Below are 17,194 nucleotides of genomic sequence, written 5' to 3' on the forward strand. Positions count from 1 at the left end.
AGGTGCATATATGGTGGTAAAATGAGTAGATATGAATTATCATCCACATTTTCTAGTATCTCAAAGGGAACATACCTTAGAGCCTTTATTTTATTACCAGACCCATGTAGCCTCTCCTTATTCAATTGTAGCCATACTTTGTCATCCACCTTGAATGATTTCTCTATTCTATATTGATCATTTTTGGCCTCATATTTTTCCCATGAATTATGCAATGTCTCTTGTTCCTAAAGATGGATCTTCCTAATCTTATATATAAGTTTTTCATCCGTTAAGGCATCTCCTATAATATCTTCCCTTACACCTCCTTGTTGCCCATATTCAATGTCCAAAGGTGAAGGCGGAAAATATCCAAAACATGTTTCAAATGGGGATTTTCCCATATAGGTGTGGAATTCTTATAATAATGTTGTATATATACCATATTTTCATCCCAGGTTTTTGGATTCTTTTGGTTGTATCCCCTAATAAGTTGTACCAAACTCTTATTGACTACTTTTTTCTACCCATCTATCTTTGGATGGAATGTTGTGATATCCTCAACTGTGTGTCCATCTTCTCCCATAATGTAGTCCAGGATACAATGAGAAATATTGTATCCCTATCTAAAATGATGCTCCTTGGTAACCCAAAGTACACCCAGACCTATCCAAAGAACAAGTTTTCTCCTTCTTCCTCACTGATGGTATTTTAACACAGAATCAAAACACACATCTCGCTGAACCTATCAACTACCATGAATAGGTAGTTATGTCGCTTCCTCGTTTTTGGAAAACCTCCAAAAAATTCGATGGAAATGCATTCTCAAGGATGAGTCGGTATAGGAAAGGGATGATATAGACCTTGTTTCCTATTTCGATGCTTGTTGATATAACAAAGCATGCATCCTCTTATGAACCTAGCTTCCTGATATTGAATCTTGGGCCAATACACATACCTCGACAAGGTGGCCATGGTCTTCCCTACATCAAAGTTCCCTACAACCTTGGAGGTGTGATCCTATCTAATTTGTTACAATCACTGACCTTTAGGAACAAATAAATTATCTAGTCTGTAGAGTAACACACCCTAGAGATGGTATTCAATGGTGTTGTCACTATCATGCACATGACTCTGAATTTGCAACTGTTGAAACACCGCTTTGAAGTCCTCATCCTCTAAATATGTCTCTTTTTATTCATCAATGATTAATGGCTCCATGTGCATAAGAGTTCCCAAAGTTGTGATCTTTCGTTTGGTTGGCCTTAAAATCATGTCAAACAACTTGTTTGTGCTTCTCTTCTTGTACTTTTTCACCAAATTAAATTACTATAGAAAACCCATCCACTTGTAATGCCTGGTCTATTGTAACTTACTATGGGCATGAAAGTATAGTAGTGGCTTGTAATTTGTGTGGATTACGATCTCCTTTCCCATTAGATAGTGCTTCCACTTCTTCATAGCTTACAACTAAGGAAGAGAGCTCCTTTTCATAGGTAGGGTAGTTAATAACTACCCCATGAAATACTTCAGAATGGCAGCATACATGCCTTCTTCCTTGCATCAAGACCGCTCCCATAACATACCCACTTGTTGGGTGCTAAAAGGTGTCTTTTGAAACTCGTAATTGCCTCACATTAATTATCAACCTCACTAAGCCTTTTTATTCCAAGAGTGTACACAATATGTGTAAGCTATAAATACAGATAGTAATGCTTTAAAGTAAGTTATTAAATTCAATACAAGAGTAAATGGATGCAATCATAAATCTCAGGCTTGTAACTTTAAGGGAAATAATTGATCTAAGCATCATGACTCAATCTCAAACAAAACCGTAATTCAATCTTAATCAACCAAATTAAAATGATAGTCAACCAAGACCACTGTAGCATTAACTAAGCTCTTTTAGCTGGACTTAAACTACTGGATAGAAGGAAAGCCTTTAATCAATAATGCTCTATTCTTTAATTAATCAGAAATTATTCTTTAACTGATAAGTAATTCAATCCACGACATGAATTAAATAAAGCCAACTAGGATTGTGCATTAATGAAATGAATACCAGAAATCTGATTCAATGAAAATAAATCAACTGTAAAGCTGTAAAGCAAAATAAACTTGCAGGAAATGGAAAAAGACAGTAATCAAGAGTAAATACATACCTATTGCAAGGCTCAACATACTCCCCTGCTTACCTTTTTTCATGTCCTCATGACAAATGAATTGTTCTTATGTAATGTAGTTAAGGAGTAAGCTAGAGAAAAGGTTTCTTTATCTATCCTAAAACCATGATTTTGTGCCAGATTTACAAAGGCTGTATGTTCTTGTCCTTCAGGTAACTCATAGTCAAACTGATACCCTTTACAAGGATACCAAATAATGGGACACCTAAATTGACATCCCAACCAAAAAGTCCCTTCCCTCAAGATAATATTGTTGTATGTTATTAACCGGCTTGTAGTAGCTTTGAAGTTCCCATAATTAAATGGTTCTATTTCCTTAACACTATTAGTTGAGACCGTCCATCTCATTTTGGATGCACTCAGGGATCTTTCTTGGATGGAGAGGAAATATGTTGTCCCTTTCTGTACAATTTCCCTATGTATGGGCCCTAAAATTTGAATCACGCCTTCTTGTGTCATCAACGTTGTATGTTTAGCAAATAGTTGCAAAGGGTGAGTAGGCTCACTCCTTACCCAGAGATCCAACCTGTGTTCCTGTCTTTGTAACAAATTATATGCCTTAAATCACTTAAGTTGATTAATTGCAAAAGATATAAAAGCCTCCAATTAAATATCTCCAACAAAATGGCTATGGTTATTATCCACTTCTTCTTCTAATATGAAATTATGCAGATAAAATTCGTAAAGAAGCCTTTGGAATTTTTCCCCATGTTCCTTGCAGCAACTTATAAAATATTCAGTTCTCTTTAATTCGATTGGATTGCCGGCTCTTACAACTTTAATCTTTAACAATAAGTATCGTTCTAATAAGAACATGGCATAATTTATGGAAGGATATCTACATGTCAAGACATCCGAATATAGCGAGCAAATGGTGTCTATTTGATTCCTGGCTCTGTCTAGCTTGGTTTTTACCTTCTTCAACTTCTCTTCTTCCTATCTAAATCTATCAAAATTCAAATTCTCAATTATAGTTAATTCCCTAAACTAGTTCTGCAACTCTTGATATTTTTGCAGGGGAACTGTCTCTTGTTCACATCGTTCTAGAGCAAGTTGGGCTTGCATCAGTTCTTCCTGTAGCTTTAGAAGAATAGGGTCTTTTCTTGACAGCATATCCTTCGATTTCTCTTCTATCTAAGTGCCTGTGCTATGAGAGGATATTTCCTCGATCTGTACTTCCTTATTGTGGGAGGACCAACCCTCCATCTGAATGGATGCATCCACTAATTATGCATACAAATTTGCCTGGGTGGCTATCGTTTGAGTAGGAATGAGTTCGGTCTGGGTTTCCGTTGGCCTACCCTTACATATTTCTGTTTGCATAGCCACAGTGACTACCTCAGGAGTAGTGTTTTGGGCTTTGTCATTTGCAATTTCTTTAATATTCCAATGTAGCCTTTTGAACTATCTTTTGAAGCTTTTGGTATTTTTATCTCAACTGCTTTAGTTTTGCTCCGGCTACTCACCTCTTTCGAGGATAATCTTTTACACTAATAGGCTCGTCAATAGCTTCTCTATCTAAAGATTCCAGTTGTTTATCATGGTTTCGTTCCAATAGAACTGTGTCACTAAACTGGTTGTCAGATTCATGAATAACTTTTGTGTCTGCTTCCTTTTCCTCGTCTGTAGCTTCTGAAGAAGGCATAATTTTTGTATGCCTAGAATCTTCTAGGGATTGACCTTCCATTAGGTTGGGATCATGTGATCCTCCAGGCTGCATGTATGCATTCAGATTTGCTAGGACATGAGCCATCCCTGTCTCAAAATCCTGCAAAATATCATTTTGGGGGCTCATGGTTCATGTTTGAGGAGGCTCTTCTTTATTTTCCAGTTCATCATCAAAGTTTTGTGCCCTTTCTTGCTCTGAGTGTAGTCTATCCTCTTCCTTGGGTTCTCGTTCTAAATTGGCCTCTTCCCCGGTTTCTGATTCTGAATGACATCTTTTCCCTTGTTCAGGTTCTTCTTCTAGTTTCGACTCAGAGTCCTGTATACTAACTAGTTTCGATGGTTCGGCGCTATCTTGTGGGTTTATAGACATTCTCTGGGATAGATTTAACCTTGCAGATTGTCTGCGCTTATGGGGTTTAATTTTTGAGCAGGTAGTCCTTTTACTTTTAAGAACAAGGCTTTGCTAGCTTATCTCCAAGATTACAGGATTTTGGATTACAGGGTTTTGACTAATCTCCAAGGGCGCTATGAGACCATCCCAAGTTAAGTTTTGTTGAACAAGGTTATGGCTAACAATTAGTATAATCAGTCCATGGTGGCTAACTATGGTTTAAGGGTGCCTAGCACATCTTATTCTATTAGCGGTATCATGCAGCAATGAATTCAAGAAATATGGTAAATTAACAATGATCTTTAGTTTTAAAACAATTAAAAAGTTTGAGTTGTCATGGTCTTACCACATCTCATCATCCATCATAGGTAATGTACCTCTAGACAGCACTTGCCAACTCATGCCAAGGTTCTGCTAGAGAAGATGGTTGTATGCCCTTGCCTTTCTTGGTTAATTTCTCGTCTGCATCTCTAAAAATGTCCACCGTGTCTTGCAACATTACATGTTTTTTTGCCATATAGTTCCTTCCACCAGTAGCCCAAATACTTCAGTTATTACAGTGTCTGATATTGTGATTCTTCTACCTCTCACCATGGATTGCCCATTTTGTAGATATTGTAGAAACTCAATAGCGATTTCCTCACTAGGGGTCTGAAATCTTGTGAAATATGATATCCACCCTATGTGGACCAGAATTTCCCTCACTCTATCGAACACTTCCAGAACTAAAGTTTCTCAGTGCACTATCTTACGACCCATAATGCTTGAGTTCTTCCTACTATTGCAAAGGATTAGTGCAGTGGAGAAAACAGAGCAACAGACAGCAACAAAGAGATAGAACAACAAGTAGTTGTAACAACTATGTTTTACAATGTTAAACGATATTTCTATGAGAATTAATTAATTTGAGGACTATTATTTTGCCACATGCCGCATGATCATAGAATACCATATCAACCTATGAAATCCAATAAAACAATTATAACACATGCATGAGTGTAATGGAGGTCCCCTCCCTCCTTCAAGATGACAGGTTGTCTACGACTGAATGGATGGGGAAATGTTGTTCTCACGGCAACGTAAAAGGGTGAAAGATATGACATTAATATGAGACATAGTACGTATATTAATGAAAGGACTGTAAAAGGTATGGATATAATGAAAGCGAGGTGTGTAATGATGGTTATTGATAAGAGACAAGATGCTTTGGTTGATGATAGGTTATGCGGTAAGGAAAAAGGACAACAATATGCAAGAAAAAGATGCTTTGCTGATGATATTCCGGCTGAAAATGATATGATTGATTAAAAACATTAACTCATGCATAAAGGTTCAAGGTAGGGAGAAATTATGGAAATAATTCTTCTGATAAAAAGAAAAGTAAGAAGAGGGTATTATAATAATTATTGATGTTGAAAATAGAACTTCAATACCATAAACAGAGCTTATGTTTCCAGTAGGCATCCATAGCCTCGACAGAGTTTCTTTTTAACCCATATGAGCCAGGATCCTCAATTTATAGTTGGAGAATTCTATTGTTGTTTCTACAGAAGAGATTAGTGTGTTGGCATGGTAACTAGATAACCACACTGCCATTCACTGGGAAGTAGCAAGAGTGATCAGGCTAGCTCATGATGAGACCTCCTATTCAAAGGATATTTTAGCCATCCCATGGATCATAACCGTGGTATGGTGGCCATAGTGGGAATGTCATATTGCTACATCCTTATTGTTAAAATTGGCAACCAGGGCAAAACTTCATGTGGGTCATCTTATTCATGGTTGATAATATTTTTATTAGATTCCTCTCATTGAGAGGTGTAGGATTGATATAAAGATCATCCGATTCCGATAAGTATTCATGGAGATATGAATTTATTTTGATTATGGAATTATTATCAAGCCGACCTACAACTCATGTAGGCTCAGAAGCCCAACAGTCACATCTATTCAAACACCAACGTTGTGTATAAATATAAGAGGAATTTTTCCTCATTTTCACTCACTCTTCTCATCACATCTCTCTCTCTACTACGCAGAAATGAGTCTCTTCTCTACTGCGCAAAAATGGGTCTCTCTCTCACACATGTGAAACCGGAAGTTGTTGAACCTGAGACTGCAACTGCAGATCCAAAGATTGACTTGTGTGGCCTAGAAGATCTCCTCTTTGGAACTGAGCTATAGGTCCATCTGGATCTCCTCTGGAAGCCACAAATTTTGGTGGTGGAATGAAGTGAATCCGACGAACGGTTTGCAAGATATCGGCTGCCCTAATTTGAAGCCGGAAATTGCTGAAACTGAAGCTGCAACTACAGAAGTAAAGATTGACCTGCGTGGCCTAGAAGATCTCCTCATCTGAACTGTGCTATAGGTTCATCTGAACCTCCTCTGAAAGCCGCAACTTTTGGTGGTGGAATGAAGTCAATCCGACGAACGGTTTGCAAGATATCGACTGCCCTAGTTTGAAGCTGGAAACTACTGAAACTAAAGCTGCAACTATAGAAGTAAAGATTGACCTGCGTGGCCTAGAATTTCTCCTCATCTGAATTGTGTTGTAGGTTAATATAAACCTCCTCTGGAAGCCACAACTTTTGGTGGTGGAATGAAGTCAATCCGACGGTCGGTTTGTGAGATATCGTCTACCCTAGTTTGATAATGAAGCCACTAATGTTGATGCTGCTAATCTAGGGTTTGCTACTGCTGATATGAATCAGATTTATTGTACTATTTATCTCTGCCGAATTATTGAAGATGAAAGAAGATTTGATCAAAGGGTTTCCCCACACATTGTGGGGTTTGTCCCTAGCTAGCCGCCACATCTTGTGTCTCTTGTCTTGGCTTGTCTTCTGTCGAACGTTTAATGTTCTATCTACACTTTACTTTATGTACATGTGATTGCTAATTTGTGGGATATAATAAGAAAAATAAGTAAACTATTATAAGCATAGAACATACCATAACTTAACATGGTATCAGAGCTGAGGTGAAAACAAAGCCCGAGCAAGAGCAAGAGCAATCACCGAAGAGAAGATTGGCAAGGCTATCCTAAAAGAACTATGGGGTCCTCAACACTCTTTCCTGATGAAGACAAGATCCGCGAGAAAGATGACTAACACGCATGGAACATGTCTATCGATCTAACCCTAGAAGATCCAGGAGTGCTGGACCATGTAAGAGGCAATATTGTTGAGCCTCCATCAAATGCATCTGCTGCTGCATGGAACAAATGGAAAACTGAAGAAGTCAATATAGAAGATCATCCGAGACTCTATCGACAAGAACTTGGTGGCCTACATCTCTGAACTAGACACCTCCAAGGAAATCTAAGATAGACTGGGAAAAGGCACTCACGACTCTTGGAGGATTACCATCTGAATGGTACGTGTTCAGGACTACTCTTCTGAACTATAATGTAATTCCTGGTTTCTAGGAATTAATGGCTAGATGCATTCAAGAAGAAACAAGGGAAGAAGAGCAAGAAATGCCCATGCCTAAAGGTCCTTCTGCTGCCTTTTACTCTCATGCTAAGAAAATAAATAATTCCGGGACTAAATCAAAAGGAAAGGCTGGAACTAAGGGTGGAAGAAAAGTATGATGTTACATCAGCGATAAAGGAGGTCACTATGCAAGGGAGTGCCCTGATAGAAAGGACTCACACCAGGACGATGATCAAAATCCCTCTGATGGAAAATCAAAGGAATGACAAATTCAACAACAAAGGTAAGAGGAGAGCTGGGGATCGAAGAAGAGGACAACCATTCAAGAAGGATAGAAAGCCCAGGATGTATTAAATGCACCTGACCTCAAAAAGAACCTAGTGTCCATCTCGGCAATGGAAGACAAAGGCTACAAGGTAACCTTCAGCAATGGCAAGGTATGTATATGGAAAAATAATGTTAAAGATGCCTTTACTCTTGGGTTTAGTGTTGATTCATTATATCAGGTCGATGGAAGTCTACTAGGTGTCATGTCTTGTGACACAACTCTTCAATCCGAACTTTGGCATCAGAGGTTTGCCCACCTTCATTACAAAGCTCTACCCGATGTAAGACAAATGGTAACAGGGATGCCCGAATTCCAAGTAGAAAAAGAAGGTGTACGTCTGGGATGTGTCGAAGGAAAGCTCAAAAGGTGACCATTCCACTCAAGACAAAGCAAGACCTCTGATATATTACAGTTGGTTCACTCAGGCATATCTGAGGCTGGCATTAAGAGGGACACTACTACACCACATACTCCTAAGCAGAATGGTGTGAAGGGAAGGAAGAACTGCACGATTGTGGAAGATGTCCGGGCCATGCTATATGATCAAAGACTTCCGAAGTTTCTATGGGCTGAAACTACAAACACTGCCGTATATGTACAAAATCGATGCCCTCATCAAGCATTGGGTTCCAAGACTCTTGAAGAAAAGTTCACCAGTAAGAAACCTGATGTTTCTGAGTTTGGAATTTTTGGAAGCCTTGTATATTTTCATGTGTCGAAAGAGAAAAGAAATAAATTGGGTGCATCTGGAAAGAAGGGAATTTTCGTGGGCTATGGTGAAAATACTAAAGGCTATAGAATCTATGTAGCCGGACAAAGGGAAGTCGTAATTAGTCATGATGTCACCTTTGATGAAGATATGGCTCTCAACAAGGTGAACAATCTTCCGACTTTGAGGAGCTCTCAAGAAGCCGACACCAGGGAACTGAAAGAAAAGGATGATGAATCAATGCCTGATGTAGAAGAACCCATGGATCCGATTGATCCTGCTCCACATGAGCCTTCCTCTTCTAGGAAGAGGCCTTCGTGGCTTAGGGGGCTACTTGATGATGCTGAAGGACATGCTGCACCCTGAGGAACCTTTCGTGAAAGTAAGAAACCTAATAGGTATCAGGGATACCTGACCATCATGAGCACGATCATACAAAATAAGCCTTCATCATTCTCAGACGTCGTCAAGCATCAAGTATGGAAGGATGCTATGACCGAAGAATATGAGTCTATCATGAAGAATGATGTTTGGGAAGTAGTTCCCAAACCCCAGGACAAGACAGTTGTTACTTCCAAATGGCTTTACAAGATAAAGCATGCAATAGATGGAAGTACGGAAAAGTATAAGGCTCGTTTTGTTGCTCGTGGAAGGAAGGTATAGACTATGATGTGATATTTGCACCTATTTCTAGATATACGACCATCCGGTCGATCATAGCCCTTGCCGCTTCACAAGGATGGGACCTACATCAGATGGATGTCAAGACTGCGTTCTTACACGGCTCGATCAAATAAGAGGTCTACGTGGAGCAACCTGAAGGATTTGAAATTTATGATCGAAAATCTCATGTATGCAGGTTGAAGAAGGCTCTCTATGGGTTGAAGCAAGAACCCCGAGCATGGTATGATAGGATCGAAAGCTACTTGATGAAGCTAGGATTCACTAGGAGTGAAGCTGATCCTAACCTTTACTTTATGGTTGAAGATGACAAGCGTCTCATACTGGTGCTGTATCTGGATGACCTCTTTCTAACAGGTGCAGACCCTCTCATTCACAAATGTAAAAGGGAGTTGGCTTCTGAATTTGAAATGAAGGACCAAGGACTTGAAGTATGGTAGAAGCCAAGGGAAATTTTCCTATCTCAAAGAAAATATGTGGTAAAGATATTGGAAAGATTTGGTATGATGGACTACAAGCCTGTGACTACCTCGAGGATCTTAACTTTTAGAAGTTACATGGTAGTGATGTCGGACCAGATTTGGGAAATGCCTCTAAGTTTCAAAAACTCATTGATGTTCTTAGTGAACCTTCATCCAAACATATGTTTTGCAGTTAGCACTGTGAGCTCATATTTAGTTGAGCCTCACTGCATTGATGCCAAGAATCTTCTAAGATATCTTCATGGCACAATTACTAATGGATTGTGATACACTACCAGAAATATGAAACTGCATGATTATTCGAATGCTAATTAGGCAGATAGTGTGGAGGATCACTAGAGCACTTTTTAGTGCTGTTTCTCTTTGGATTCTGCGTCGATATAATGGATGAGCAAGAAGCAGAAGTCAGTTGCCATAAGCACCACCGAGACTGGACACATATCTACGAGTATGATCTCGTATGAAGCTGCCTAGTTGGGGAAGCTCTTCAGTGAGTTGTTTGAACACATACCATTGTGATTCTCTGTAACAACGAGAGGTAGCATTCGATTATTGAGGAATCCCGTATTTGTCGATTGCTCCATTAGAAAGACATCATCTGGGATATTGTAAGTCGATGAGCAAGGAGGCTCCATCGCATTAAGATGATGTACAGGTCGATACACCTTGTCAAAGCCCCGAGGAAAGATATAATCTGTGATTTTCCCAAACGACTTGGAGTCATCAAGAAACCCTTGTACAAGGATCCTGCATGTTGCATACATTGAGCTCTGGGAGCTCTGAGGGCTTACTGGAGCAACATACGACCACAGGGTGACTCACCCTCCCCTGGTGGTGCACACTGGAACAAGATGACTCGTTCTCTTGTGGGACAAGATGATTCACTCTCTTGTGGAACACGATGATTCGCTCTCCTGTGTAGCAGGATTGATGTGTTCTCCTGTGAGGCCTAGATTGATATGTTCTCCATGGCGATTGTAGTAGGATTGATGTGTTCTCCCGTGAGGCCTGGATTGATGTGTTCTCCATGGCGGCCTGGATTGATGTGTTCTCCATGGCGATTATAGCAGGATTGATGTGTTCTCCTGTGAGGACAGGATTGATTAGTTCTCCTGTCGAGGAATCCTACCCATGCAGTCTAGGACTCATGGGAAGTACCTCTCATCTGATCAATGAGCAGGGAAATGAATTTAGGGACCATAGTAGTACCGATGGACGTATCGTTGTATCTACCGTACTCCCTACGCTAGGATGACCTCCATTGATCTGGGATCAACGATACTGGTCTGGGACTAGTGGTAGGAGTTGTACCATACTATGACGCTGACTTTGGGTCGGTTGAGACTAGTCTGGGACCAATGGTACATACTCCGAGACTGACTTCGTATGAGTGCAGTACTGGTCTGGGACCAGTGAGAGTGGTACATACTATGATGCTAACTTCGGGTCGGTTGAGACTGGTCTGGGACCAGTGGTACACTCTCTAAGACTGTGATACTGGTCTGGGACCAGTGGTAGGAGTGGTACTTACTATGAAGCTGACTGCGGGTCGGCTGAGACTGGTCTGGGACCAGTGGTATGCACTCTAAGACTGACTTTGAGTCAATAGAGGATGATACTGGTCTAGGACCAGTGGAGTTGTACTCACTATGACGCTGACTTCGGGTTGGTTGAGACTGGTCTAGGACCAGTGGTACATACTCTGAGACTGACTTTGAGTCAGTATGATACATCCTCGATCATTTATTCTTCTTCATAATTCGGACAAAAGCAGAGCATAACAGAACAATTAAAGAGTAGAGCAGAACAGAGCAAAACAATACCGATCAGTACAGGGCAGAACAAGACAAAGCATAACAGGCAGAATAGAGCAGAGCAAGGCAAGGGTTAGGCTGTACAGGGCGGTGCATTTGATGGATGAATAGTAACGACCGATAGATAGATTGCAGATGAAGTTCTCCCTGGTTGAGAGGGAGTGTTAAAATTGGAAACTAGGGCAAAACTTCATGTGGGTCATCTTATTCATAGTTGATAATATTTTTATTAGATTCCTCTCGTCGAGAGGTGTATGATTGCTATAAAGATCATCCGATTCCGATAAGTATTCATGGAGATATGAATTTATTTTGATTATGGAATTATTATCAAGCCGACCTACAACTCATGTAGGCTCAGAAGCCCAACAATCACATCTATTCAAACACCAACGTTGTGTATAAATATAAGAGGATTTTTTCTTCATTTTAACTCACTCTTCTCATCACATCTCTCTCTCTGCTGCGCAAAAATGAGTCTCTTCTCTACTGCGCAAAAATGGGTCTCTCTCTCACACATGTGAAACCGGAAGTTGTTGAACCTGAAACTACAACTGCAGATCCAAAGATTGACTCGCGTGGCCTAGAAGATCTCCTCTTTGGAACAGCACTGTAGGTCCATCTGGATCTCCTCTAGAAGCCGCAACTTTTGGTGGTGGAATGAAGTCAATCCGACGAACCGTTTGCAAGATATCGACTGCCCTAGTTTGAAGCCAGAAACTGCTGAAACTGAAGCTGCAACTGCAGAAGTAAAGATTGACCTGCATGGCCAAGAAGATCTCCTCATCTGAACTACGCTATATGTTCATCTGAACCTCCTCTAAAAGCTGCAACTTTTGGTGGTGGAATGAAGTCAATCTGACGAACGGTTTCCAAGATATCGACTACCCTAGTTTGAAGCCGGAAACTACTGAAATTGAAGCTGCAACTGTAGAAGTAAAGATTGACCTACGTGGCCTAGAAGATCTTCTCATCTGAACTACGTTGTAGGTTCATCTGAACCTCCTCTGGAAGCCACAACTTTTGGTGGTGGAATGAAGTCAATCCGACGGTCGGTTTGTGAGATATCGTCTGCCCTAGTTTGATAATGAAGTCGCTAATGCTGATGCTGTTGATCTAGGGTTTGCTACTACTGATATGAATCAGATTTATCGTACTATTTATCTCTGTTGAATTGTTGAAGATGAAAGAAGATTTGATCAAAGGGTTTCCCCACACATTGTGGGGTTTGTCCCTAGCTAGCCGCCACATCTTGTGTCTCTTGTCTTGGCTTGTTTTCTGTCGATCGTTTAATGTTCTATCTACACTTTACTTTATGTACATGTGATTGCTAATTTGTGGAATATAATAAGAAAAATAAGTAAACTATTATAAGCATAGAACATACCATAACTTAACACTTATGAACATGGTAGGTTGGCTGTTAATGAGACCCCCTATCCTCTATCTATAAGAAAAATTTTGTTGTTATTACAAATTTTTATAATAAATAGAGGGAGGCTTAGTACTCCTTAAGAGTAGGGATGGTGGAAGAAGTTGAACATGTCAATAGAAAAAAATATACACATAATCTCACTTATAATAGATAGAGAGGATTATAACCAGGAGGGGTGGAACCAGCATGGTAAAGATGATCAATCAGTATCATATACAACAGAAATCAATACAATAAAGTAATATATAAATAATTGTGACCCCCTTTAAAAAAAAAAAATATCTATCATCAAGAAGCTGTCTTGTTAAAGATCACAATGTTAAGGGTATTCAACTGCTTCATTAGAATCCATAATTCTTGTCCTCATAAAAGTATTGTACTTCATGCGATGAAAGGGAATTAGAAAAATGGTGCTAAGATGAGCTAGGAATAATTCTACAAGTGTTGTTCAACATCAAAATAATGCAAGGAAAAATGGTGTTGTGATGACTTCAAGAAGCAAAATTGTTGTTCCAAATATGGAATAACAGTTGGTCAAAAAATGGGAACAGAAAAACACTCTAAGAGAAAAAGGTGTTGTTTCAACAGCAAACAACAAAAAGTGTTGTTCCAAAGTTGGAACAAAAAACACACAAAAAGTGTTGTTCCAAAGTTGGAACAAAAAAAAAATGCAAAAAGTGTTGTTCCAAAGTGGTAACAACAAAAATGAAAAAGTGTTGTTCCGAAGTGGGAACAACAAAAAAAAAAAAAGTGTTGTTCTGAAGTGGGAACAACAGAAACGAAAAAGTGTTGTTCCAAAGTGGGAACAGTAGAAACGAAAAAGTGTTGTTTCGAAGGGGGAACAACAAAAACAAAAAGTGTTGTTCCGAAGTGGGAACAGAAAAAACAAAAAAGTTTTGTTCCAAAGTGGGAAAAACAAAAACAAAAAAGTGATGTTCCGAAGTGGGAATAGCAAAAACGAAAAAAGTGTTGTTCCAAAGTGGGAACAACAAAAAAAAAAAATTGTTGTTCCAAATTCGGAATAGCAAAAATGAAAAAGTGTTGTTACGAAATGGGAACAACAAAAACAAAAAGTGTTGTTCCGAAGTGGGAACAACAAAAACGAAAAGTCTTGTTCCGAAGTGGGAACAACAAAAATTAAAAAGTGTTGTTCCGAAGTGCGAACAACAAAAATGAAAAAGTGATGTTCCGAAGTGGGAACAACAAAAACAAAAAAGTGTTGTTCCGAAGTGGGAACAACAATCCCAACAAAAACGAAAAAGTGTTGTTCCAAAGTGGGAACAACAAAAACGAAAAGGTGTTGTTCCGAAGTGGGAACAACAAAAACAAAAAGGTGTTGTTCCGATGCAGGAACAACAAAAATAAAAAAGTGTTGTTCAGAAGTGGGAACAATAAAAGTGAAAAAGTGTTGTTCCAAAGTGGGAATAACAAAAATGAAAAAGTGATGTTCTGAAGTGGGAACAGCAAAAAGAAAAAAGTGTTGTTTCGAAGTGGGAACAACAAAAACAAAAAGGTGTTGTTCCGAAGTGGGAACAACAAAAATGAAAAAGTGTTGCTCCGAAGTGGGAACAACAAAAACAAAACGTGTTGTTCCAAAGTGGGAACAACAAAAATGAAAAGGTGTTGTTCCAAGGTGGGAACAACAAAAATGAAAAGTGTTGCTCGAGAGTGGGAATAAAAAACAAACAAAAAACACAGAAAATCAAATTAGCAATCATATTTACAGTTTTTACAAAATGAAATAACTTTTTACAACAATGAAGCTGCCAAAGGATTGACTTCTGTAGCTAGAATTTGCATGGTGGAATCCTCACGTATCTGCTGGTAAAAGGATTCTCTTGTAAGTGGTTTTTGGTAGAGGCGCACCCAGTGCCCATTTGCTTTAAAGGAAAAACCAGACCCATCAATGGTGGCCAATGTAAGAGTGCCATTGTCATGTACTTCCTTTCTTGCATAGGGGCTTAACCATCTAGTCTGCTATTTACCAGGGAAGTCTTGAAACCTGGAATCCTAAAGAAGTTCCCAGTCGCCCTCATGAAATGCCTTTTCCTTAAGCAGGGAATTGTGCCACTTGGCTCTTTGTTGTTGAATGAGTGCAATATGTTGTAGATCCAATAGCCGAATTTCATCTAACTCATTTATTTGTTGTAGTCTGTTAATCTAGGCTTCCATAATAGAGTTTAGGCTTCTGTGATCCATATCAAGTTAGAGAAAGATTTCGGCGAAAATCACATGGAATGTCATTTGTCGACGCATTTGGAACCAACCAGTGTGGTTCATCGTCAGGACAAGTTGAAGAACCAGATCCAGCTTAGCATGTTATATAGACCGAGCAGAGCCTCCAACGGCTAGTTTGACCAACCGTAAATCTAGTCCCACTTCCTGGGCTATCCTCAGTGTTTGTATCTCAAATTCTATGGGGAAAACGGGTTCCTTACGAAATACCAGCTGATATGGAGAGTATACAGTTGTGTTTCTCCAAGTCATGTGATATGCCCACAAGGCCTCAAGTAGTCGAGTCACCCAGTATTGTCTGTGTGATGAGACTATCTTCGTTAGAATAGATTCAATTACATTGTTGGTACTCTCCACCTCCCCTTTCGCCCACCGGTGATACAGAGAGGTAATTCTGTGGATAATGTGATGATTCTTTAGTGTAGCAGCGATATTGCGGCCTACAAATTGTGGCCCCCCATCAGTAATTACTTCTCTAGGTAAGGCATATCACACAAAAATTTCGAAAAGAAAATTAATCACTGTTTCCTCTATTGCTCTTGGTAATGCTACTGCCTCCACCAATTTAGTCACATATTCTGTTGCAACCAATATATGTGATTTCTGATTGGATGGTGGGTTGATCGGCTCGACGAAATCTAATGCCCATCACCCAAAGGGTTCTATCACCAGCTGTGGATGCAGGGGCATCTCATCATATTAGCCAGGGCAGCCCATCCTCTGGCAACTATTGCATGCCTGGACAAATTTCTTAGCGTCGTCAAAAATCGTGGGCCAGTAGTAGCCCATTTGCAAAATTTTATGTCTAGTTCTGCAATGTGCAAAATGTCCACTGCAAGGTCCATTGTGGTAGGCTTTTAAAATATCATAAATTTCGTCGTCCCTAATACACTTGTGGATGTGCATATCAGCTCCTGTGTGAAAAATGTATTCTCCGATCCAGGAGAACCGAGTGTTGCGCTGCACTATTAATTTCCTTTCTCTGGGTGTCAAATGTTTGGGCAATTTTCCCACTGCTAAGTAATTTTCCACATCTACATACCATGGTGTTTTTACGGCCACAACAAACAGGTATTCATGCGGAAACTGGTCTTCTACTGCCATTGCATCGTCTGTTCTTGGCACTCGGGAGAGGAAATCTGCCACAAGGTTTTCCCTCCCTGGTCAATCCTTTATAGTTATGTCAAATTCCTGCAAAATTAGTAACCAACGTGTCACTCTTCCATTCATAATGGGTTTATTAGCTAAATATTTGATAACAAAGTGATCAGTATACAGAACTACATGGTATCCAGTTATATAGTGTTTGAATTTGGTAATAGCATAAATAACAACTAGAAACTCTTTCTCTGTTACTTTGTAATTCAACTCAAAAGGAGTTAAGTTTTTGCTAATGTAATATATAGCATAAGGTTTCTTGTCATCTTCTTGGCCAAGAACTGCTCCAATGGTTGAATCTGACGCGTCTGATGAAATCTGGAATGGTATATCCCAATTCGAGCCTCGTAATACTGGTGTTGTTGATAGTAGCTGTTTCAACTCTGTAAAGGCAATGTCACATTTGTCAGTCCATATAAAACCAATATTTCCTATTAAGGGATATAATGGTGTAGCAATCTATGAGAAGTTCTTTATAAATCTACAATAATATCCTACAAATCCCAGAAAACTACGTAGCTCTATTTGAGTGCAGGGAGTAGCTAATAAGAGGATTACATGTATTCTTGATGGATCTACTTGAATTCCAGTTGCTAAAATGAAATGGCCCAGGATCAAGCCCTTTGTCATCATCATCATATGGCACTTCTCATGGCTTAAGCATAGCCTAGTAGCAATACACCACTCCAGGACT

Source organism: Pinus tabuliformis, chromosome Q, assembly GCF_031772625.1.
Source record: "Pinus tabuliformis cultivar Carrire ecotype Pingquan chromosome Q, CPIR1, whole genome shotgun sequence".
Lineage (NCBI taxonomy): Eukaryota > Viridiplantae > Streptophyta > Pinopsida > Pinales > Pinaceae > Pinus > Pinus tabuliformis.